General features: G+C 37.4%; 1 protein-coding gene across 1 annotated transcript in view; it reads left to right on the forward strand.

The window, feature by feature from the left end:
- The first annotated feature begins 5,561 nt into the window (after positions 1-5,561).
- The window catches only part of LOC308430331 (thymosin beta-10-like), a 126,158-nt gene continuing 107,011 nt past the window's right edge, over positions 5,562-24,708 (forward strand). Inside the window, exon 1 of the mRNA XM_080929466.1 lies at positions 5,562-5,698. The gene's annotated coding sequence lies outside the window, so the exon portion shown is untranslated. The remainder of the gene's footprint in view (positions 5,699-24,708) is intronic.

Consider the following 24,708-nt stretch of genomic DNA (forward strand, 5'->3'; position numbering starts at 1 on the left):
GGGTAAAAGAATGTCTTGCTAGAGCAAACACGTAAAAGGCTGTTTCCTAAAGCAGACACAGGTAAAAGGATGTTTTGGTATTGCAAACATGTGGAAGGCTGTTTCCTAAAGCAGACACAGGTAAAAGGATGTTTTGGTATTGCAAACATGTAAAAGGCTGTTTCCTAAAGCAGACACAGGTAAAAGGATGTTTTGGTATTGCAAACATGTGGAAGGCTGTTTCCTAAAGCAGACACAGGTAAAAGGATGTTTTGGTATTGCAAACATGTGGAAGGCTGTTTCCTAAAGCAGACACAGGTAAAAGGATGTTTTGGTATTGCAAACATGTGGAAGGCTGTTTCCTAAAGCAGACACAGGTAAAAGGATGTTTTGGTATTGCAAACATGTGGAAGGCTGTTTCCTAAAGCAGACACAGGTAAAAGGATGTTTTGGTATTGCAAACATGTGGAAGGCTGTTTCCTAAAGCAGACACAGGTAAAAGGATGTTTTGGTATTGCAAACATGTGGAAGGATGCTTGACGAAGGAGCATAGATACGACTCCGCAGACTGTGGGGGATGAACACTAAGGTTTGGTTTGTTCCGCTTGTTCTTTGCTAAAGACACATATCTTGGTTCACCTTACACTGTGTTGTTGAGTTCAATGTATGGTAACACTGTCATGGAGAGAAACTTGCCCAAGAGTGGCTTACTACCTCCATGGCCTTGCCTTAGGCCAGTTGGTAAGCCTGGCAGTTTCTTCAGAATTGAACTACAGCTGCCTGATGTCTGCTTGCTGAACTACAGCTGCTGGTTTGTGCCTGGGGTCTCCCTGCCTAGAGGACTGTTCTGCAGCACAGATGCCAAGTCATAGTTGGCATTTGCTCTGGGGCTGAACTGCTGCCAAAGAAGATCAAGATCAGACCCAAAGAACTATTGCTGAACATTCACCCCACCCCCATTCCAATCCTAATATTTTTTTTCTCTTCTACTACTGAAAGACTCTCAAAGTGAGGACCCCCATGCTCCATCCTGGGAGAAGCGACACCCCAAATCACTCACGAGAAGCGATCTTGATGCAAACTGCAAGAGGATTTTTATTCCAAGCATGCTGTGGGCCCACAGTCTTATGCCACACGAAGTGGTAGAGGACTGTGGACCCCGAGTGCAGGATTGGGACAGCTTTTATAGGGTTCACAACAAAGCACTTTAATCCCAAACCAATCATGGCAAAGCCAATGAATCACAAACCAATCATTTTAAATTATCTAAGCCCGCACTTTCTAGGCCAATCATTGTAAACCATCTAAGCCTGTGCTCCGGGGACCAATCGTGTTAAACTATCTAAGCCCGCGCTCCATGGACCAATCAGTTCCCTATAGTCTCGGAGGTCTGTATTTGTGAGGTTTCCTGGGTGGGGGTGACAATGGCAGTCAGGATAAGTCATTAGGGCGGGGCAGGGGGTTTCTATCATGCAAGCAGTTTGCAGAAGCCAGATAAGTGGTTTAGTCAGCTTATCTCCTGTTAACTTACTAGACCCGGCTTGAGTATCCAAGGGCCTGTCCTACGCCCTTTTACCCAGTTTCATACAGAAAGCAGGCTCTGGAACAGCAAGGAGTGTGACCTTATATCTATTATTGGCAGAGAACAGGGTCTGGAATTTGAGGTATTTAGGGCTCTTTAGGCGCTGGGATTAAGGCTCCTTTAGAGTGAGGTAGCTTGGGGTCCTTAGAGGGGTTAGGCTATATTTTTTATCCTTTCACTACCTCTGGTGGGTAATGGGCTATAGGTGAGGTCGAAACCTATTAGAAATAGGTTCCAAAATATATGCTTATCTTATAGTTTGGACAGAATTTATAAGCATAGATTCAACTAAATATGGAATACTGGACTGGTGGAGTGGCTCAGCAGTTGCAGAGGAGCTGTGATAAGTTCCCATTATCCACATGGTAGCTTACAATTGCCTGTATCTCTAGGTCTAAAAATCTGAACTTCTTGGCTTCTGCAGACACTGCATCCATGTGGCACACATACATACATGAAAGTATTCATACATACATGTAACATAAAAATAAAGTTTAAAAAGGTTTAAATATTATAGAATTAATTTTCTTCATAGGAGGAAGTCTGATCTGATCAGCAGTGGGAGTAATCTTTATTTGTAAAACAAAATTAAAAAAATATTCTTTATCTACAGATTGATAAAATATATTAAGTATTCTTTACATACATAAAAAGAGACTATGTGCAGAAAGGTAAAAGGACTTATGGTTTTGCTGTTATATACGTAACTTGTGTTCTATTATTTTTTTTATTTTGCACTAGGAAATCATCTTATTTGATAAAATATATTCTAGTTTTCCCAATGAATGTCTAATCAATGATGAATATACAAGCAGAATAATGACATCATCCAGAGCATCATTTGCTCAGACAGGATATATATTTACTAGGCAGAATCTAAAATATATTCCAGTTTTACAGTACTTGAAATGCAAAGACTCCCCCCCCCCAAAAAAAAAAGATTCACTAACTCCAGATGTTACTGAAATACAGATTTTGTTGAAGCAATTTGAAAAGGTCGTAGGTATTATATTCAATGGTTGGGCTCCAACATGGCTTTGTTACAAAGAGAAAGCTACTAGAATGGCATGGCATTCTTCAATACCAACATGTCCTCTATCCTTCAGTCCCTGCTTTTTTACCCCAGTGCTGATTCAAACTCACAAGGTAGTCCCTGCAGTCAATATGGAAATAAAGTGAAAAGAAAACCATACTCTCTGTTTACTTAGCTCTCTTTAAAGCCAGCATTCTAGAACCATCTCCCAGGATCAGTCACTGACAACAGCAAGACTGTAGTATGGAAGAGCTCTTCATCTTTACAGTTACTATTTTCTACATTAAAGATGTTATTTTTCTAGTGAAGAAGATACTGTTTCCACAGCTGGTGGGCTTTGCCATAGGATATTTGACTCTGATCTACCTTATATTCAAGAACATGACAACTCCATTATTTGTTAAATATTGGTAAATGCCAATGAAAGTCATAGGCATATTTGGACTGAAAACATAGTGTTATCAAGTCTAGAGTTTGTCTAAAATTATTTCCTTCTGTGCTCACTTCATCAGTCTATATAGGAAAACCTGGGATGCCTGTACAAGGGAACACACAAATTCACAAAGCATTCGGTACAAAAAAATAATGTTTTAAGAGATATGTATGCTTTGCTTACTTTAAACCACACATAGCATGTGTGTGTGTGTGTGTGTGTGTGTGTGTGTGTAGAATCATTACTAGACACACTATGGATGTGTAATTATCAAGCTTTATATTTCATTGAATAAAATTGAATCAACGAAAAACCATAGGCTTTCCAACCTCAGTATGGACCAAGAACCCAAACATGTTTATGTAAGGAAGCCATGACAAGTTTGCATGAAATCCTGAACATTACAATAGGCCAACAATGTAATAAAACAAGCATAACACTGTAGAAAATACAATATACATTACTTTAAACTTTGAAATATACAGTGAGAATTGTAATTCAAGAACATTTTACAAAATAATGCACAAGTATTTTAGGAATTAGGAAAAATGTCCATATTTCTGGAGAAAACAGTGTGGTCAAGAGTATTTGAATTGGCCACACCCCCTGGCCCCCGCCTCCCACTGGTGTGTGGGTTTCGGGAGCAGAATGATAGCTTTCAGGGCCTTGTTTGTTCTTAGGAACTGTACAATCAGCTTTGCTTAAGTGATCAGTTAAGGACGGCATGAGCTACATCCACAACTTCATGGCCCAAGTAAAGAATGCCAAATGTGAGTAAACCAGAATAAAGCAGTACTGGCAAACGCATAGAACCATGGTGACAAACCATAGAACTATCTCTAAGACATCTACAGCATGTTAAGAACTATATAAAAACCTGTTTTTGTTAATAGTGCTCTGAGAAAAAGCAGGCTGTTCCTCTGAACTTTATTGTTCCTGTTTTTTTTTTGGGGGGGGGACTCTAGGATTTAAAGGTTTATATGGAAGCAGTGGGACTTTACACTTTATAAATTTATCAGCTTATTACAGTTTCTCCCGATGTGCTGCACATGAATATACTCAAGCATTTTCTTTGCTTTTCAGACACTGTTAATGAAGTGAGAATAAGATGAACCAGGCTCCTGTTTGTTCCCCTCTGCAACAGTCAGGGTAGGTTTCAGGAATTCCTGATATGCATTATCAGAGGGAGGATACCAGGAAGAAGTTAATGAAGAATATACTTTCAGCATCAGAATATAACCAGTTATAATAAATATTTTCAATATATATATTGTTCTCAAAATCCCTACCATTGGTATCGACCCCAGTAGGTACAAATAACCTTTAGTAAGCAATGTGAAGACCGAACACCAGATAGAATTAAACTAAGACAGCTGTCTTTCTGAAGCCTATTAAACTGAAAATTAGAAACTTACTCATGTGATCAATTGTGATCTCTTATTATATTTGGCAATATCATCCTCTTTTGAAGTCCTACAATCATTCTGAACAAAGTCTGTCTTTAGTCCTCTCTGATTAGAATCCATGTTGTCATGTGGAAAGAAAGAGTGGACCAACAGAGGGTACACAGTATCAGGAAAAATGTCCTGTTGAATTAAATATTCACACAGCGCCAGCTCATATGCAAAAACAAAGCAGCATTTATTTACTCCAGTTTCCTGAGAAAAAGATTCACCTCTAGAAGACTGTAGTTTTTCGTTGTGAAGCAGAGGTTATTACGCCCATTAGAAATGGCTTGAAAGGCCTTGAAGATAGACTACAGAACAGGTTCTGATGCCGGGTTATTCTGTGACTTGGGGCTGGAAGAAACCACAGCTGGAATGGATAAATGTATCATAACATTTGTGGTTATGGTGGATAACATATGTAAGGAATTCATAAAGTAACACTTCAAGTGTTAAAAAAATACAGTACAAATCAAGCTCACCAAGAAAGAAAAAGGAAAATAAAAACCAAAATAGGACACTTTACTTCTCCTTACAAGATTAAAAAAAAAATGTTATTGAAAATGAGAAGATGTGTACGTTTTTATTCTAGAAGGTATAATACTGCAATATTCAGGCTATGTTTTTTTGTTTGTTTGTTTTTGTTTTTTTGTTTTGAATGAAACTGAACTTGATTTTTGCACAGGAAGGTTTTTTTTTGGCATTTATATTGTTAAATATTATGTTATATATATGCTAGTTAATTTTTATAGGTGGCTTATGTGTTTACATGGACCAGAAATTCATTCTATACACTTGTAAGAAGGCTTAATTGTGTCCTTTTAAAAATGAAAATATAACCTCAAAACATCCTCAGAGCAGCAGGGTGGGCCTGGCTGCCTCTGCAGCCGCTATTTTTAGCCTGTCCTGCTTTTGTTAGACTGGGTCAGTACAAATGCCAGGGGCAAGATGGCGTCCTTGGCACAGGAAGACAGGAAGGTAGCAATGTTTGAAAGAAGCTGTGTATTGAGAGCTCAGAAGCTGTGGAATAAATCCTAACCTTTTTTTTTTTTTTTTTTTTTTTTTTTTTTGAGGTATTGCTTTCTGAACATTTCAGCATTAGAACTTTTCGAATTGAGATAATACGTAAGTCCCTGGTGGCCTGAATCAGGAACACCTGTCCACTTTGGCTCACCTTTCACAGAATTTCCTCTCTGCTCACTGCTGACGGTGCACACTCCACAAAGGTCAGTGTGCTTTCTATCTTTATTTGGAAAGATTATCCAGGCATCACAATGTCTTCCAGTTCAATGTCTGTGGCAAGGTCAGGAGGAAATCCTTAATTCTAAATTGCAGGCCTTTCTCAGGACTACTGTGACTAATCCTGATTCAAAGTTCTCATAAGCAACACAGAGTTGCCCAGAAGGACTTGGTGTGCTCTTCTGGATTGTTCACTCTTGAAGTTTTGCTAAAGAGTTTAGAATAATTACTGTGCAGTTTGCTGAGTCCAGGTGAAGGGTGATTGATATAAAATTTGATACACTCAAATGGCAGGCTCTGCTTTTATCTCTGGCTGGAATCTGGTGACAGCTTCAGGGTCAACTCCAAGTGGTAGGTCACTGTGCCCTGACTCCAAAGAACAAGAAGCCAGTTCACTATATTCAATTCTATCTACCCCATCCCCTTTTCTCTTTTACTGTAAGTGCTATCCTAAATCATGTCCTAGCACATACATCTGGAAAAACATACCTCTGTGCAAGCTTACCAAGATATTACACATAAGTCTAATTTTTTTTCCAAGTTTCAAACTCTATGAACACTGGACTTTTGCTCACTTGGGTCTAACTTTAGAAAGGCCTATCTTTCCTGACAGATACATAGATGGCAGAAATTGGAATCTCTCTTCCCACCTAAACAATAAGGTAATTTTGAATTTTTTAACATTTTTATTTTTCAGGAATGCTTTCTTTTCCAGGGTGGTTGTAATTATACATTCCCTTCTGCTAATTCTCTGGGAATAAGCCAGTTTCAGATCAGCTTTTGTGCATCATTTTTCTTTTCCTGTGTCATCTCTGGTCCTGTCCTGAGTCTGTTCCATCTTTGAAACTTTCTGAAGTGGTGGTCTTTCCTAGCTGTGGTTGGTTTGAATAAGATGCCAAGCAAAAGTCTCAGGCATCTGTATACTTGGTACCCAGTTGGTGGTTGTTTGAGGAGAATTAGTGCCCTGGATGAAGATGGGGCCTATTTTTCTGTCTCTTGCTTTTGTTCAAAAGAATGGTGAGCTCTCACCTATTGTGGACATCATACCTTAACTCACTCATCATAGACTCTAACCCTCTGGAACCATAGCCCTGTTGCAGTATATATATATATACATATATATATGTATATATGTAAAATTATATATAATATTAATAAACTTATATTTTAATAACATATATTTACTTATACACACATATATAAGTAATATATATATATATTACTTATCTCTTTATCAGCCCCCCAGGTATCACTACTTGGGCGCTGCTTCTAGTATAGAGCTGGGCACACTCAGTCTGGGTCTGCAAACCGTACTCTCTGCAGGGTTCGCTTCTCTGCCGGTTCATTCCCCCTGCCCTATGGCCTCCATACTGGGTGGAATTACTGCCCCAGCATGCTTCTTTACTCCACGCCCAACACAAACATGACTCTAAGGCCTGATAGCTTTTCATACAGGTTTATATATCCAATTTTCAATCCACAAACCCTCGACAAAATAAGATTATACCCAATGGACAAAGATACAAAGTGCCCTTCCATATAAGATAGAAGACCTATAAAATACTTAAAATGTTCGTAGCTACCTATCACCAATTAAGGCCACCTGGATCCAACTCATCCTTCTCCTGCTCCATCTTGATCTTCCTCTGTCCCCTTCTACTCCCCCCCCAACCCTCTCTCTCCACCTTCCCTTCCCCCACCCAATCGCTGGCTCTCGCCTTTATTTTACTAATTAAAATGAGAAGAAGGTTCTAATGAAGTCACCTGAGTATGTGACTAGGTAGCCCTTTTAGGGGAAGTGGAATTAACATAAAAATACAAACGGCTGCAGGACAATCTACAACACAGACCCAATTAAACGCGGTCTTTTACAAGTTGCCTTGGCTGTGGTGTCTTGGATAAAGTAGATCAATAACAAGAGATAAAGTAACACTGTTAGCTTCTTTTCATTTATTTTTCTTTATAATAGCTTGACCAGGACATCCACAGCTTCCAGGGATGTTGGAATGCTTTTTTATTTTGGGGCAGGGATGCTAAAGCTGCTAAAGGCCAGTATCTTAAGAGCTTCGAACATATCTGAGGTGGCAGCATCAGAAGGAACCTTTAATAAATGGGGCCTACTGGAAAGTGTTCCACTTCCTGGAGGCTGTTACTTTTGCTAATACTAATGAGACCCTTCCTCCCATCTCCCTGCTTTCCCTCACCACAGGGCAAGCAGTTTGTTAGTCATAGACTCCCTGCTATGATGTCCTTTCTTCCTGCAGGCAGTAAAGCCACAAGGCCAGAGTGTTAAAGAGCAGAATGGTTTTGGCATGAATATTCATGAAATCATTATTTAGTCCAGTGTATCAATCATTAAACCTTGGTGAGATATATATATACATATATATATATATATATATATATATGTATATATATATATGTAGTGTGTGTATTTTATCAATATTATCATTTCTTATATTATTAGAAATATTATTATTGCTTTCTCATACTGAGCAAAAATGAACAGAACAGCTATTGCTAACTTTCAACAGCAGCATTTTGTGAATCACACCAGAAATGGCAGTGTTGTGTCAGTTATTACAGAAAACTAAGAAGGAGAACATTTCACACTCAGCTACCCCCATTAATATGTGAATAATGTCTGGAGAACTGATTCCTGCTCAGTTGTTCAGCTCAAAGTGGCAATGTAAGGAATCCAACACGGTGCTTCCTGAGCTCAAGGCCATTGTCACTTTCTTCCATAAACTCAGCATTTGTGATGACAAAGAAAACATTTTAAAACAGAAATACCTTTCTGTCACTCAGCTGTCCTGAGTCTCAGAACTTGACCAGCTTTGTACTGTCTGGATTGAGAGACAGACAAAATATGTGACTCTGTGATGCTCTCAGCCAAATTGCTCACTTCACCGGCATGGGTTTGTGATATCCATTTTGATGATTCAATTTGCTTGCAAGCTGCAGTAGCTTTATTCTGGCTCCTGGGAGCTAAATGTAATGTGTTCAGGAATTGTCTTGGCCAGTTATTAAATACACTCATTATTCAAAATTAGTTTACATAAACCCGAAATTCAGTGACTTCTGCTGAAAACAAAAGCAAAGAAATACTTTAGGCTCAAGAGTTCTCAACCATTTTACACATACCTTTGGGTCTCTGCTTATGTTTATGTTTGCTGTGGCTTCCTGGGGGCACACACATCTTGCTTTTGTGCATTTTTTCCATTGTTTGACAGTTTGAAGTTGACTATGGTGGAGTATGTATGCTACAGACAGAAAGGGGCCAGAATTGCCTATTAGAACTTTTGTTGCTTTCTTGACTGTTACTCCTTCCTATATGGCAGCCACTAGGTACCTGCATGGTCCAGAGAGAGATGTGTTAAAAGTATAAAAAGCACATCATATTTAAAAACACTTAGTATAAGCTAAGAAATATTTTACTAGTAGCTTATATAGTTAAAATAATATTATTTTGTATGTATTTAATTATATATTTGGTTATAGTGAGAGTGTCTTACTAATGTGAAAACCTGAGCTATTCTTCATTTTAGAATAATTATTTTCAATCGCAAATGTGAATTAAAATCTTGGCAAAATCAGTGAAAATGTATTCTGAGAATCAAATTGGTACTTGGAACTTTGAATAAATGTACAGGTATTTGTAGATTCTGCATTACATGTCTTTATATCTGTGATGCCTATTAAATGTTTGTCTATGTACAATTTTCTTGAAAGCAGCCTATTAAATATATATTAGCACTCAACTGGACCTGCTCCATCCACATAATGATGAGCTATATTTGTTTCCAAATTCTTATTCTTCAAAAAGGGGCTTCCTAAAATCCATATTTGTCCATAGAATTAGCAAATTAACTGCCTAAAAGTTTATATATATTAGGCAGTTAATTTGTGTATACAATTAAGAATTAGGCCAGATAGATGACTCAGAAGAAAAAACAAAACATTGGTGTGCAAGCCTAAATCTGAGTTGCATCCTTAGAACCTAGAACCCAGAAAAAGATGCAGAGAAAGAGCTGACTCCACGAAGTTGTCCTTTACTTCTACATGTGTGCTGTGGCATAGATATCCCCCTCTCTCCCTCTCTCCCTCTCTCACTCTCTGTCTTTCTCCCTCTCTGTCTCTCTGTCTCTGTTTCTGTCTGTCTCTGTCTGTCTGTCTGTCTGTCTGTCTGTCTCTCTCTCTCTCTCTCTCTCTCTCTCTCTCTCTCTCTCACACACACACACACACACGCACACACACACAAAATAAATGAAATTAAAAAGTGAAGCACACAAAAGTTAAGAAAGTGTAAACATTCATTGATCTAAGTGTGGAGAAGAGATTAGCAGCTGGGGTGGAGCATGAGTGAAAATGTGCTTAATACACCCCAGGCCCTGGCCAATCCTCAGCAAAAATGAAAAGAAAAAGGAAAACTATCTTAAACAGATCAAAACAATATTTTAAAGATAACTGTTTTCAATGTAGTCTGTTAAGAAATCAAAGTGAATTAAATAGCTTTATTTATTGTACTATGTAAATTCAGTGAAAGCTTTTAAAATAACATAACTTTAAGAGAATTTAGATAACTTGGATGTATTTGATGATATTTAGTACTTGTTCATATTTTTCATTTGTTTCTTAACGCAAAGTCTGCTATTGCTGTTTATTTTTAGTCCAGAAACAAACTCTTCCCAAATCTTACCTATAATATGTCCCACTATAAGCAAATATAGCCCATTAAATTTGAAATAGCCTGTAAGTGAAAACCTGTATCTGCTTTCAAGGTTCTTTGCTAACTAAATTATAAAACTAAGCATAAAAAGATACAACTCTGGTAAGTACTATAATCTGTGCCTTGCTCTCAGCAGCGAGAACGGTGCTTCTGAATGAGACAATTCATGTAAATCCAGACTACAGCTTCACTTTCCCCTCTTCCTCCCACTTCCTCCCCACCTACCCTCCCGTCTGGATCCTGTCCTCTTCTGTCTCTCCTTAGAAAACAAGCAGATTTCTAAGGGACAATAGTAAGATAAGATAAAACAAAAACTAACACATTGAAATTGGGCAAAACAAACGAACAGAAGGAAAAGAGCCCAAGAGAGAATAAGACTCACTAGTTCTCACAGTCAAGAATCCCATAAAAGCACAGACTGGAAGCCATATGTAAAGGACCTGGTTCAGACCAATTCGAGTCTTTTTCAAGCTTCAGTTTCTGAGAGTTCATATGAACTTTGCTCACTTGGAATTAGAAGGCCTTGTTTTCTTTGTGTCTTTCATCCCCTCTGACACTTGTTTTTTTGTTTCTTTCTTTTTTTAAAATTTCTTTTCTTTAACAGTAATATTTGGTTTTACAATAACAAGTCCCTGGGTTATTTAATCTCAGGTTCTTGGTCATCCAAGCTGTGTCAAGTATTGGATCCAACTCTCTGAGTAGTCCTTTCATCAGATGTTGGTTGGTCACTCCCACAGTCTTTGTGCCACCTTTGCTCTCGCATAATTTGCGGGCAGGATACCATAGCAGATTCGCAGGTTTGTGGCTAGATTTGTGTTTAACAATTTTCTTTTGGTAGCATGGGTGAACAAACCAGCTCAGACAATCAACAGGTTCTCTAGAGCAAGACCAAGGATTAAAAAGAAAAAGACAATTAGACAACACTGTAACATGACCCCAGCCAGTTCTGAGGCTGAGGATGAGTTTAACTTTTCCAGTCTACTTTTATATCATTCTGGGTACATAACAAAGAATAAGATCAATTAGTCAAGAAACAAACAAAGCATAAATAGAGCAGTAAAGGAACAAATCATAAATAAAGAAGCCAAGGAACAAGCATGGCAAAAATCAAGGCAATAAACAAAGTCCCATGGTCACCATGTTTAGGGGTTTATCAGAATGATCCAAGTACAAGGAATACAATAAAGCCCTCGGCTGTATTAACCTTGAGCCTACTTCATTGTCACTGTCTGATATCAAATTCTTGCTACAGTCCTTTCAGAAAGTGAACTCTTGTAAAAACAAATTCAAGGCGTTTCTGTACTTTCTCTTCTAGGAGTTTAGTGTATCCAGTTTTAGGTTTAGGTTTTTGACTACATCAAGTTGAATTTTTTACAGGGTAATACATATGGATCTATTTGGATTTTTCTACAAACAGCCATCTAGTCTGACTAGAACCCTTTGTTGAGAATACTGTCTGTTTTCTAGGGTGTAGTTCTAGCTTCTTTATAAAAAAAAAATCAGGTGTCCTCTGGAATGTGCCTGGGGCCTCAATTCAATTCCATTCATTGGCATGAGTATTTTTGTGTTAATACTTTACTGTTTATATTACTGTAGCTCAGTGGTATAATTTGAAATTGAGGATGATAACACCTCCTGAAGTTCTTTTATTATTCAAGATCATTTAAACTATTCTGGATTTATTTTTTAGGTTTCCATATGAAAGTGAAAATTGTTCTTTCAAGATCTTTGAAGAATTGTTTTGGAATTTTGTTGGTTCAACATTGAATTTATAGATCAATTTTGGTGGGATGCCCATTTTTTTATTAATCATTTTATTCATTTACATTTCAAATGATATCCCCTTTCCAGTTACCCCTTTCCAAACTTCCCCATCCCATCCCCCCACTCTCCCCTCCTCTTTTCTTCTATGAGTTCTATGAGGTGCTCCTTCAACCACTCACCCACTCCGATCTCACCTCTCTAGCATCCCCTATGCTAGGGCATAAATCCTGCAGAGTACCAAGAGCCTTGTCTTCCCATTGAGGCTAGATAAGGCCATCCTCTGCTACATATATATCTGGAGCCATGAATCCCTCCATGTATACTCTTTGATTGGTGGTTTAGTCCCTAGAAGCTCTGGGTAGTTCAGTTACTTGATACTGTTGTTCTTACTATGATGTTACAATCCCCTTCAGCTCCTTCAGTCCTACACTTAGCTCTTCTACTGAAATCCTTGGGCTCAGTCCATTGGTTGGTTGTGAGCATCTCCATCTGTATTGGTCTAGTGGTGGTAGAACCTCTAAGTTAACAGCCATATCAGGTTTCTGTCAGCAAGTGCTTTTTGGCATTAGCAATAGTGTGGGGGGTTGGTATCTGCAGATGGGATGGATCCTCAGTGAGGTAGTCTCTGGATGGCCTTTACTAATGTCTCTGTTCCTTTTTTTTTTTTTTTTTTTTTTTTTTTGCCTTTGTTTTTCATTTGGACAGGAACTTTTCTGGGTTAAAATTTTTGAGCTGCCTGGGTGGCCTCATTCCTCAACTGGGGGTTGTGCCCATCTACTGGAGGTGATCTCTATGGGTTTTATCTCCCCTTTGTTGGGTATTTTATTTAAAGTCACCCCTATTGGATCCAGGGACCCTGTCTTAATTAACGCTTTACTGCTGTGAACAGACACCATGAACAAGGCAGGTCTTATAAAGGACAACATTTAATTGGGGCTGGTTTACAGGTTCGGAAGGTTAATCCAGTATCATCAAGATGGTAATATTGCAACATCTAGGCAGGCATGGTGCAGGCAGAGTTGATAGTTCTACAACTTTATCTGAAGTCTGCTAGCAGAATACTGGCTTCCAGGCAGTTAGGATGAGGGTCTTAAAGCCCACATCTACAGTGACATACTTACTCCAACAAGGCCACACCTACTCCAACAGGGCCACAGTCTCCAATAGTGACACTCCTTGGGCTGAACATAGACAACCAATTAGAGAACCTCTCCCTTCCCCGGAGTTTGGGACTTTCTAGTGCCTACCCCCAGTTCCACATCACCAACTGCTACACGTTTTTATTCAATTTTCTGACCCTCTCTACTCTCATTTTCCACCCAATACCTGTTTCTATCCCCCTTTCCCTCCTCCTCTTCTCTTCCTCCCAGGTCTCTTCCTTCCTCTATCTCCTCTGATTATTTTGTTCCCAGTTGTATTTAGGGTTGAAGCATCTACACTTTGGTCTTCCTTCTTCTTAGGTTGTAGCATGGGTATTTAGAGCTTTCGGGCTAATATCCACTCATCAGTGAGTACATACCACATGTTCTTTTGTGAGTTACCTTACACAGGATAATATTTTTTAGTGCCATCCATTTGCCTGTGAATTTCATTAAGTCATTGTATTTAATAGCCAAATAGTGCTACATTGTGTAAATGTACTACCATTTCTGAATCTCTTCTTTAGTTGAGGCACATCTGGGTTCTTTCCAGCCTCTGGGTATTATAAATAAGGCTGCTATAAACATAGAAAAGCATGTGACCTTGTTATATGTTGGAGCATCTTTTAGGTATATTATCAGAAGTGGTATAGCTAGGTCTTCAGGTAGAATTTTTTCCAATTTTCTGAAAAACTGCAAGACTGATTTCCCAAGAGGATTTACCAACTTGCTGTCTCACCAGGAACAGAGGAGTATTCCTCTTTCTCCACATCCTCGACAACATCTCCTGTCACTGGAGTTTTTATTTTAACTATTCTGATTAGTGTGAGGTAGAATCTCAGAGTAATTTTGATTTACATTTCAGTGATGACTAAGGATGTTGAACATTTCTTTAAGTGCTTGTCAGCCATTTGAGAAGCCCCACTTGAGACTTTTTGTTAAGCTCTGTACCCAATTTTTAATAGGGTCATTTGGTTCTCCGGAGTCTAATTTCTTGAGTCCCTTTTATATTTTTTATATTAGCTATCTTTCAGATGTAGCAATGGTAAAGATCTTTTTCCAGTCTGTGGGTTGTCATTTTGTTCTATTGACAGTGTCCTTTGCCCTACAGAAGCTTTTAAATTTCATGAGATCTCATTTGAAATTGTTGGTCTTAGAGAATAAGCCATTGGATTTTTTTGTCTAGGAAAATTTCTCTTGTGCCAAGGCATTCTAGGCTCTTTCTCACTGTTTTTTTTTTCTATTAGATTCAGCATATCTAGTTTTGTGTGGAGGTCCTTGATCCATTTGGACTTGAGCTTTTCACAAGAAGATAAGAATGAATCAATTTGCAGGCGTCTACATGTCATTTTCTTAATTTTTTCAGCCTGTTTATTCTTTGAGTAGAAGAAGGCTATTAATTTGTTTGAGTTAGTTTTATATCCAGCCACTTTACTGAAGTTGTTCATAAGCTGTAGTTCTCTGGTGGAATTTTTGGGGTCGTTTATATATGCTATCATATCATCTGCAAATAGTGACTATTAGTTTGCTGTATTATTATGTTAGGTATGGTGCTTGAATTCTTGATCTCTCCAATACTTTTAACATGAAAGGGCATTGTATTTTGTCAAAGGTTTTTTGGCTTCTAATGAGATGATTTTTTTTCTTTGTGTTTGTCTATATGGTAGATCACATTGATGAATTTCTGCATATTGAATCATCACTACATTCATTGGATGAAGTCTACTTGATCATGGTGAATGATGGTTTTGATGTGTTCTTAGATTCGGTTTATAAGAATTTTATTAGGTATGTTTGCATTGATATTCATATCAATTGGAAATTGGCATGAAGTTCTCTTTCTTTGTTCGGTCTTTGTTTGGTTTAAGCATCTGAATAACTGTGGCTTCATGTCACATATTGGGTAGTGTTCCTTCTGGCTCTATTTTGTGAAATAGTTTGATAAATATTGGTATTAGGTCTTCTTTAAGTGGCTGATAAAATTCTGCACTATAACAATCAGGCCCTGGCCTTTTTTTGGTTTGGAGAATTTTAATCACTGCTTATATTTTCTTAACAATTATGGGATTATGGGACTGTTTAGTTGCTTTATCTGATCCTGATTTAACTTTGGCATTTGGTATCATTCTAAAAAAATTCAGAATTTCATCTAGATTTTTCAGTTTTGTTGATTGTAGGCTTTTGTAGTAGGTAGTATTTGATGATTTTTTTCAGTAACCTCAGTTTCTGTTGTCATGTCTCCCTTTTCATTTCTGATTTTGTTAATTTGGATACTGTCTCTGTGCCATCTAGTTAATTTGGCTAAGAGTTTTTCTATCTTGTTGATTTTCTCAAAGAACCAGTTCCTAGTTTTATTGGGTCTTTGTATAATTCTCTCAGTTTCTACTTGTTTGATTTCAGCCCTGAGTAGATTATTTCCTGCTGTCTACGCCTCTTGGGTGTGTTTGTGCCTTTTTGTTTTAGAGCTTTCAGGTGTGCTGTTAAGTTGCTAGTGTATGATATCTCTAGTTTCTTTATGGAGGCACTCAGAGCTATGTTTTCCACTTAGCACTAAATTCATTGTGTCCCATAAGTTTGGGTATGTTGTGCCTCATTTTTGTTAAATTCAAGAAAGTCTATAATTTTTTCTTTCTTTATTTCTTCCCTGATCAAGCCATCAATGAGGAGAGTGCTGTTCAGCTTCTATGTGTATGTGGGATTTCTGTTGTTTTTGTTGCTGTTGAAGACCAGGCTTTGTTTGTGGTGGTTTGATAGACTACATGGGATTAATTCTACATTCTTACGTCTGTTGAGGCTTGTTTTGTGTCTGATTATATAGCCAGTTTTGAGAAGGTACCATGAGGTGTTGAGAAGGAGGTATGTTCTTCGGTGTTAGGTTGATATATTTAGTAGGCACCTGTTACATACATGTATTTTATTTATAACTTCTGTTAGTTTCACTGTGTCTCTGTTCAGTTTCTGCTTCCATGATCTGTCCATTGATGAGATTAAAATGTTTAAGTCTGCCATTATTATTGTGTGATGTTCAATGGGTGCTTTGTGCTTTACTAACTTTTTTTTTTTTACAAATGTGAGTGCCCTTTGCATTGGAGGCATAGATATGGAGTATTGGGAATATATCTTGGTAGATTTTTCCTTTGATGAGTATGTAGTGTTCTTTCCCAGCTTTTAAAACAATTTTTGGTTGAAAGTTTATTTTGTTGGCTATTAGAATGGATACTTAATATTTTCTCCAGCCTTTTACTTTGAGGTAGTTTCTTTCTTTGTTACTTGAGGTGTGCTTCCTGCAAAACACTGGGTACCAATTAGGTATCCGGTTGATTCCATTGATGTTGAGAGATATTGAGAACCAATGATTGTTGCTTCTTGTTATTTTTGTTGTAAGAGTTGAAATTATGTTTGTGTGGTTCTCTTTTTTTTGGATTTGTTGTGAGAAGATTAATTTCTTGCTTTTTCTTGGGTATTATTTCCTTCCTCTTCCTAAAATTTTTCTTCTATTATTCTCTGTAAAGCTGGATTAATAGAAAAATGTTGTTTAAATTTGGTCTTGTCATGAAATATCTTGGTTTCTCCATCTATAGTAATTGCGAGTTTTGCCAGGTATAGTAACCTGGGCTGGCATTTTATTTCCTCTTAGGGTCTATATGACATCTACCCAAAATCTTCTGGCTGTCAGATTCTCTGTTGTTAAGTCTGATTTAATTCTGATAGGTCTGCCTTTATATGTTATTTTGCCTCTTTCTCTTACAGATTTTAATATTCTTTCTTTGTTCTGTATATTTAGTATTTTGATTTTATGTGATAGGAATTTTTTTTCTGGTCCAATCTGTTTGGTGTTCTGTAGGTTTGTTGTGTGTTTAGGTTCATCCCTTTCTTTAGGTTAGCAAAGTTTTCTTTTATAATTTTGTTGAAGATATTTGCTGGCCCTTTGAATTGGGAATCTTTGCTGTCTTCTTTACCTATTTTTCTTCAGTTTGTTCTTTTCATGTGTCCTGAATTTCTTGGATATTTTGAGGTTGGTGTTTTTTTCTGTTTGTATAGTCTTTGACTGTTGTGTCAATGTCTTCTATGGTATCTTCTTTGCCTGAGATTTACACTTCTATCTCTTGTATTCTGTTGGTGATGCCTGTATTCATGACTTCTGTTCTCTTTCCTAGATTTTTCATCTCCATTGTTGTCTCTTCTTGTGCTTTCATTATTGTTTCTATTTTCATTTTTAGATCCTAGACAGTTCTGTTTAATTTCTTCACCTGTTTGATTGTGTTTTCCCTGTAAGATTCTTTTTTAAAAGAACTCTATGTGTTTCCTTTTTAAGAGTTTGTACTTGTTTACCTGTGTTCTCCTGTATTTCATTAAGAAAGTTATTTATGTCCTTCTCAAAATCCTCTATCATTTTTATGAGACGGAATTTTAGATCTGAATCTTGCTTTTTAGGTGTGTTGGGGCATCCAGAACTTTCTCTGCTGGGAGAACTTGGTTCTGATGTTGCCAAGTAACATTGGTTTCTGTTGCTTATGTTTTTGCAATTGGCTCTTGCCATCTGGTTATCTCTGGTGCTAACTTATCTTTCTGTCTGACAGGAGCCTGTCCCTCCTGTGAGCCTGTGATCTTGTGATCCTTATTGTGTCAGAACTCCTGGGCGTCCAGCTGTCTTTGTGATTCTGTGATCCCATGATTCTGAGATCCTGGGTATGTTAGAGCTCATGGGGTCAAGTTGCCTCTGGGTGTGCACAAAGTAGGTGGAGAGCCAGAGCTCGGGGTCCACTCTTGAGCACAGGTGCAAACTGGAAGGAATGTGTACCTCTGGCTGGGCAGGATCCTGAGAGTCCTCGTTATGACAGTTATTGGGGCAGAACTTGAGGCCTCAACTGAGATCTTTGGGAAATCTATTTTTACTATAACAATCCTGTGACTGCATAAGCATTGGAGATCTTCTAATCCTCTGATATCAGCCCCACTTGTCATCTGTGTATAGGAGGGCTACTAATTTTTGTGAGTTAATTTTGTATCCAGCTATTTTGCTGATGGTGTTTATCTGCTGCTGGTGTTTCCTGGTGGAATTGTTTAGGGTTACTATGTAGACTATAATCTGAAAATACAGAATTTGGACTTCATTTCTAATTTGTTTCCTCTTGAACTTCAGTCTTCTTACTGTTCTAGCTAAGGCTTCAAGTACTATATTACATAGGAATAAAGACAGTTATCCACTTTGCCTTGTTCTTGATTTTAATGACATTCCTTGGAGTTTCTTTCCATGTAAGTTGATTTTGCCTATGTGATTACTGTTAATTGTCTGTATTATGTTGGTAGGTCTCTTTTATCTCTAACCTTTCCAGGACTTTATCACAATGAGAAGTACAATTTTGTCAAAGAGTTTTACAGAGTCATTTAAAGGATTGTCATTTAGGAAATAATGGTGCAGAAAATAAAAAGTAGACCTTGGTTCTAAGTGAAAATAGGAACAATTTATAATAAGGCATGAAAAGAGGTGATCCAGTCACTGTAACACAACATATTAATAGTAAACCAGCTTAGTAAGTATATTACCAGAATCTCTTCTGGTTTCTCATTTGCAGGCCCCTTATAGACAACCATGGAAGGGCAGCTAGTCATAAAGAAAAGTGGTAATGGTAGTGACTTTCATGCAACATAAGGGTATATCAGAAAGTGGAGTGAGCCAAGAGTTCCTGTTTCCATGAAGATGGATTCCACAGTCATTTAAAAAAGTAATTTAATATTCAAATATTAAATATTCTCTTGAACTCAGTTGAGTCACTGCATAAAGAAAAACACAAACTTAGTTTAAAATCATCAGGTAACTGAATTTCTGGGCGCAACAACTAACATCCCAATTAGTAAATCATATTAAAGTGAATCCTCCTGTGGCAGATCTTGGTGGATCTTCCATCTTACTGGGAGCCTCTAGTTTGTTACATCTTGTACCCCAAGGTCTCTCCTCATCCTAAAGGCCACCAGTTTCTTTTATTTCTTTCTTTCTTGCCCGCTCCAACCTGGAAGTCCTGCCTACACCTCACCCGGTGATTGGTCCTCTAAATTTTTTATTCATTAGGAGAAGGTCCTTGCCACAATTTTTAATTTAGTTTGAAAATTGATAATAGTGGGCAAATGATGGAAGGGACATTATAAACGATGAAACCCTACAAACCCTTTCATTCCTTGCAGGAGTTGCGCTACTGTTTCCATTAGAAGCCAGGGCTTGAGTACATCAATGGAGTGACGGTCAAAAAACACAAACCTTGAAAGACTACTTTGGCATTATTCATTCTGCAATATGGAGATGCCTAGAAAATGCTGAGCAATTATTTTAATTTCTTTTCAGCAAATAATTCAATATAATGATGTTGGCTTTCAGTCTATGCTTTATCCTTTCTTGGTTCAAATGTTAATTATAGTTTTTTTTTTTTTTTCTTTATGGATTGATGATGGGCTCAGGGTGAAAGGCAGGGCTCCTGGATTTCCAGACAACATGTAATCTTATGATTGCTGAAAACAGCCTTTATTACTCATACTCCTTTATGGGAAACCTACATTTGAAATAAGAAGGTTTTGCAAGGAAAATGGTGACAGCAAAGAAACTACGCATCAAACCAAGTGGTTGGAGTATAAATAACCTTTCTTTTACTGACTTTCTGAGGTTCCTATGCCACCAGAAAAATCCAACCAACTATGTATTTTGAATTCTGATATTTCTTTTCCAAGTTTTAATGATATTCTCACTTTTAAGTTAAAACAACATACTCACAAAAGGTGAAGAAATTAGAATTAATTATTATGTAGTGACCAATTCTACTGATATAATTGGGATTAACTATTGGATTGTACTGTTTAGACAATTTAACATTAAGCTTTAATGAATATCCCTTCAGTTAAATCATTACATCAGGGACAGCAAGGTTGAGACTGGAGCCAGATTGCCTGGTTTAGGGATTGGCAAACTCCATGACATTAGGCAAACTATTTAATCTCTTAAATCCCTATTTCATCCTTCATTAAATGGGATGAATGATAACGTAAACAGCCTAGAATCTCTTGGAGGAACAAAGAAGTTAATGCATTAATGTATGTAGAAAGAGGCTATCTTATAATAAGTATTCTGTAAATGTCAATTATTAAAGTCACATGCCATCTAATCTTGATTCAGTTAACAAGGGCCAGCATGTACAACATCAGACAATAATCTCATTCAAATACGCCTAATTAAATTAAACATAGACAACTTAATTTGTGTGACTGCCATCTATTGTATTTGATTAGAATTTCCAAACAATGTAGTTCTCAAGAAAATATTGTTAACAAGCAACACATGTATATTTGGAAAATACTGAGACTGTATAAAAGACTTTTTGAAATTCAGTGAAACTGTGATGCAGATGTTGATGCTCAGTTTCACAAAGGAGGAAATCTCGGACTCCATGAAGTTTGTCACTAGTGTCAAATAATAAAAATATGATTTTGTGTATTGCTGCATGACTGTCATATCCAAATAGGTAATGTCAACCCAGAATTTATTTGCTCGTTCATATATATGTACTAATCTCAGCATGTATCTTTACCTCTATAAAAATGTAAGGAAATAACAAAGTCATAATTACACAGAAACATTGAAGAGGGATCTAAGCCCACTGTAAGGAAGAGATGGATGGAAGACAGAGTTTAAGCTTCAGCTAACTTGTGTTATACTATAGATGAAGCAGGGTTCTCCGTATCCTGGCAATCAGCACCACAAAGCCCTGAGAGATGTCTAATGATGAGCTTACTCTGGGACTTACATGTTTATGTAACTAGGGACCATTCCAGACCCTGGCTGCTAAACAATGGTCATGCTGGGCATCTAATAAATATTTATTAAATGAACACACCAGTAGCATGTTCAGGGGTGAAAACATATTGAGACATACAGAAAGCCTCTTTTGTAGGGAGATACCTGGGCATGTTAAAGGAGGTCTGAGCAAGTGTATTAGAGGTTCCAAAGAACAGGGCAATCTACAAACCTTGTACCTACTGACAAACCGTCTGTCTTGTATAAATTATAAGTTCTGGTTTTTCTGATAAGATTTCAACCTATCCGTATGCCCCAAGATTTAATTTATTTCAATAAACTTAGAGAAGGCTCCTTCACTATTCTCTGGGATAAATCATTTATCAGTCTGCTGGATTTTAGTGCCTCACAGATGGTACAGTTTCTGGTCTATACAAGGACTGCAGCCATTCTTCTATCTCAAAATGGAGTCAAAGACTGCTTGAAAAATAGGATCTGCTGGGACAAAAATCACCCTTTTGTACAATATGGAGTTATAGAGAGTAGGACGTAGCCTGACAACAACTTAATGAAGCCTAGTTGATTTTCTATTATATAAAAAATATACATCTGAAAAAAATCTTTATTTTCCAACTTTTGCTCTTATCTTTATTATTATATATAGTCACTTCCCCCTTTGGTGAGATGACTTTGAATGGATCTTTTATAAGTAGTGTTTATAATACATTTTATAATATATTGTACATCTGAGAATATATTCATAGTCACTCCTATTAATTTATCTAGAAATAAAAATTTGTTTTAGGTTATTGAGGGTTTCCTAAGTGGTTTTAGACTAGACTGGGAACATTCAGGGTTGTGTGGCCATAGATCAAAGTGTCTTTAACTAATTATTATTCTTCACAAAATTTTGTTTACATATTATTTAAAAGAAAGATTTTGAACTTAACTCCTGTCCTTTCTCCCCCTCTACCTTCTCCCTGACTTTCAACTTGCTTTGTTTTTGTTTTGTTTTTTCCTGGCTAACCCAGTGCTTTAAATTTTCATTGTGAAATGACTTAATGCCTGTTTATCTTAGTCTAATTTATTAATTAACATCTTTTAAGTCCCAGAGAACTGTTTTGATTATGTTATTATCCCTTTTTATATGTGGTTTATCTTTCTGGCTTTTTTTTTACTTTAAAATTTAGTGGGTTGTTTTGTTTTATAGTTTTGGTTTTAGAATTTAATAAGTAAGCACACACACACAAACACATACACACACATACACAATTTAATTGGTATAACTCTTCACAGGTAGTAAGCAGTAATGCTCTCCTCAGCAACCAAAGAGAGCCAGGTATGGGACACTTCCCTGTAAATTGCTGGTTCAGAGGGTGTTCAAGTGGCACACTCCCAAACAACAACAGTCTTCTACAATTTTTTTTAAATCATTTCTAGTTTTCTACCATTGCCCCACCCATTTTGGGGGGAATTTCTAAGTTATTATTGTCTCACCCATTTATCTCATCAAGGATACACCTCAGAGAGAAATTGACTAAAAAGTTATGGTTTGAGTATCCATTTCAAACAGTGAAACCAGCAATTTTAAAGCCAAAGGTAACCAAGGCTGAGACAGAAAGCAACAAGAGACAACACCAAAGTCAAAAGTTGTTTCAAAAGCTGGGGGAAAGTCATAAAATTGACAAATGTGGGATATTTGACAAGAAAAAGATAAGAAGGAAATACAAACAGCAAGTATCAGGAAGCAAAGCAAAAAATAAAAAATAAAAATCATCACTACAAATCGTGCATTAAAGGGAACATGAAAATTGGGCAATCAAGCCTGAGCCAGGCCAAGTTTGCATTAAATCCTAACACCAATAGGAGGAAGTAAAATAAAATCTGAAGCAACATGCAGTTATTACAAAAGACCTTAGTCAGGCCTGGCAATGCATACCTGTACTTCCAGAGAGTTCACAGGAATAGGTAGAAAGACTATTTGAGTTCAGCAAATTAGAGCCAAACAATGAAAGAAAAACAGGCAAAAAGGAGAGGAAAAGGCAGAGCTGGAAACCTGGAATGTTAGGAGCCACAGCATGTAACAAGCATCCAAAGTCCCTGAGCTCTGTTGCTACCACCATCAATCAATAATTTAAAATCTTCCACAACATCAGGGTGAAATGATGTTTATTTTGGGCTGACACTTAGACGATTTTCAAAACCTTATTTAAGGAAAATAATTCAAGACTATAAAGAAATGGTTCAGTGGCTAAGAGACCTTCCTCATCTCTCAGAGGACTTCAGTTTGGTTCCCAGCCAGCACTTTGAGTAGATTCCAACCACCTGTAACTCCACCTCCAGGAGATCTAGCAACCTGTTCTGGTCACTGTGTGTACCTGCACACACAAGGCTTTCACTCACACAGGTATTCACATAAACCAAAAGTAATCTTAAAAAAAGAATTTGAGATTTCATGAGGATTATGTTTTATTAAAATAGATCACAATAAAATAAAATTATTGAAACTGAATAATTATAAAATATAACGAAGCACATAAAGACAACAGAGTTTACACCTCTACAAATACTGTCCTTCCCCTCATGCAGGAAAACAAGTTTACAATATTTTGTATGGTCAGAACATAAACATTTAGGATGTTCTTCTAGTTAATCAAACGATACTACTTAGCAGTGGGTTTGGTATTTTTTCTTTCAGATTATCAACTTGTCATAATGGTGCATTGCGTTTTTAAATTGCAGTTTTGAGCAAAACCACTTAAGTTTGCTTAATGCATGTACTAGACTGTTGTCAGGCATTATAGTGTGCGCTTCTGTGGCAGGAGGACACTTGTTCTGAACACTTACTCAACAGAAAAATGAGAAGATATAAGGCACACGACTAATGGTGGCGGAATGCTCAGTAACCAAGCTCAAGTAGAAAGGCTTTGCTGAACTTGGCCCTTTCTTGTTAACAGTTTGTGCACCATGGCTGTCATAAAGAGCACCCATCTATCGTGTCCTGCGATGATAATCAGCTCACCGCAGACCCAGAACCAACAGGGACATTCTGAAACCATAGGCCACCCACATTACTAACTCCTCTCTTAAGCTGCTAGGTCAGGCATTTGGACACAGCAACAGGAGTGTGTTTCGGTTCGTTAACTCCTGCACCTGTCTCATCTGGTGAGCAGCCCAGGAGTGTTAATTCAGCCAAAGTGACCTTGAAATTTAGACATTCAATATTTTGAGGCATCACTAATGTTATTTCAATTAAATAGTGATAATAAACTTACTATGTATCTGTTGTTGACCACAGTTGTTTTCTTTGTAAAATGATATCTGCAAGGTTATATATACTCACTGTGGTTGGCATGAGTGTGAAATCAGAAAGATGGTTTTTGTTTGAGGAAATTACTTTAGATGCTAGAGGAATCTACCACCCATGAAATTCCATCTATTCTGAGGAAAAATCCTCGTGCTTCCCAAATGCTTCCTCTGGCTCGCTGTACTCCTCTCGCCATGCCTCAACCCTCTCTTTTCCTGTTAAGTCTGAGTTCTAGCTGATGCATTCCCCTTCTGCAGGTACACCTACTGTGTGCATCA

This window comes from Micromys minutus (assembly GCF_963924665.1).
Source record: "Micromys minutus genome assembly, chromosome: 15".
Classification (NCBI taxonomy): Eukaryota; Metazoa; Chordata; class Mammalia; order Rodentia; family Muridae; genus Micromys; species Micromys minutus.